Raw genomic sequence first — 2,006 nt, forward strand, 5'->3', positions numbered from 1 at the left:
TCTTGCTAGAATGATTGGAATGTTGGAGTCTTCTTCCATGTCAACAATGACAAAGTCCACCGGGATGAAAAATTTCCCAACTCTTACGGGAACATCTTCCCATATCCCTAATGGTGTCTTCGTCGATCTATCGGCCATTTGGAGTATGATATTGGTGCTTTTAAGCTCTCCCATTCCCAACCTTTTACTCACCGAATACGGCATAACACTCACACTAGCCCCTAGATCACATAAGGCTTTGTTGATCGTGGTGTCGCCAATGGTACACGGTATTGAGAAGATTCCCGGATCTTTGAGTTTTGGAGGTGAACTCCCTTGAAGTATTGCGCTACTCACCTTGGTGAAGGCGATAGTCTCAAGCTTCCGGATCGACTTCTTCTTTGTGAGGATGTCTTTCATGTATTTCGCATAGGCCGGCACGTGATTGATTAATTCCGTAAAAGGAATCGAGACTTCCAAATTCTTCACAATTTCCATAAATTTTCCAAGTTGGTCATCAAATTTGGGCTTGTCTTGACGACTTGGAAAAGGAAGTCTAATCACAATGGGTTCCTTCTCCTTGACCTTGTCTTCATTTTTCTTTGAAATTTCTTCTTTTGATGGTTCCCCATCCTTGGAGTTTTGCACAATTTCTTCTTTGTCACTAGCTTCCACAACTTCATCCTCAACTTGCTTCTTCGGTGCTTCATACCTTGTACCACTTCTCAAGTGAATGGCACTAATCGTTTCATGTCTTGGGGGATTACTTTGAGGTGATAATTGCCCCTTTTGTCTTTGTGAGCTTGAAGATGCTAGTTGAGTCAATTGGGTTTCTAACATTTTGGTGTGAGCTAGGATGTTGTTGATGGTGATTTCCTTTGCTTGACTATCCTTTTGCATTTGAGTGAAAAACTCTTGTTGATTCTTTTGCATTTGGAGGACCGCTTTTTGGACATCAAAACCTTGGTCATTTTGTTGATTGTATGGAGTTTGATTTTGGTAACCTTGGTTTTGGTTGTAAAAGGGTCTTTGATTTTGGTTTCTCATGGGAGGTGGGGTGTATGTTGGTTGAGGGTTTTGAACATTTTGGCTTTTGTATGAGAGATTTGGATTGAATTTAGTGTTTTCATTGTAATAGTTTGAATAAGGGGTACCACTCTTGTATGCTTGGAAAGCATTCACTTGTTCATTTGTTCCTCTACATTCACTTTGGTCATGTCCCAAAGTTCCACAATTCTCACATATCCCACTTGGGATTGATGAAGATGCCGTCATGGCATTAACATGATGCTTTGGTGATTTTGAGGCTTCTTCAAGTCTAGCCATAGCTTTTTCAAACTTCAAATTGATGCTATCAATGTGAGCACTAAGTTGAGCACCCAATTGAGTAACGGAGTCCACTTCATGTTTTCCTCCCCTAGTAGCCTTGCGAGGTCTACTATATTGTGAGTTATGGACCGCCATTTCCTCAATTTTGTTCCAAGTTTGATTGTCATCAACTTCGGTGAACATTCCATTTGATCCTATGTTGAGAATGTTCCTTGAATCTTCATATAGACCGTTCCAAAATTGTTGTACCAAGAACCACTCGCAAAGTCCATGATGAGGACATGAGCGATAAATTCCCTTGAATCGCTCCCAAGCTTCATACAAAGATTCCTCATCCCTTTGCTTAAAGCCCGTAATTTGAGCTCTTAGCATGTTAGTCTTCTCCGGTGGATAGAACTTTTTGTAGAAAGCTAGAGCCAACTTCTTCCAAGAATCAATTCCGAGAGTAGCCTTATCAAGGCTTTTCAACCATTGTTTCGCGGTGCCAATTAGAGAAAAAGGAAATAAGACCCATCGAATTTGGTCTTGAGTTACACCGGTTTGAGAAATTACATCACAATAATCACAAAAAGTCTCCATATGAGAATGAGGGTCTTCACTAGGCATCCCCCCAAATTGGCTTCTTTCGTCTAATTGAATAAATGCGGATTTGGCAATAAAATTTCCGGTTAAGTGTTGTGGTGTGGGAGTACCATTGG

At 40.8% G+C, this 2,006-nt stretch overlaps 1 non-coding gene across 1 annotated transcript; it reads left to right on the forward strand.

Annotated features, from left to right (window-relative positions):
• The first annotated feature begins 1,573 nt into the window (after nucleotides 1-1,573).
• On the forward strand, nucleotides 1,574-1,680 carry LOC141616282 (small nucleolar RNA R71). The gene has a single exon (XR_012530637.1). It is a non-coding gene; the product is annotated as a small nucleolar RNA R71 (small nucleolar RNA).
• The last annotated feature ends 326 nt before the right edge of the window (nucleotides 1,681-2,006 follow it).

Source organism: Silene latifolia, chromosome 11 (genome assembly GCF_048544455.1).
Source record: "Silene latifolia isolate original U9 population chromosome 11, ASM4854445v1, whole genome shotgun sequence".
In the NCBI taxonomy this organism is placed as follows: Eukaryota; Viridiplantae; Streptophyta; class Magnoliopsida; order Caryophyllales; family Caryophyllaceae; genus Silene; species Silene latifolia.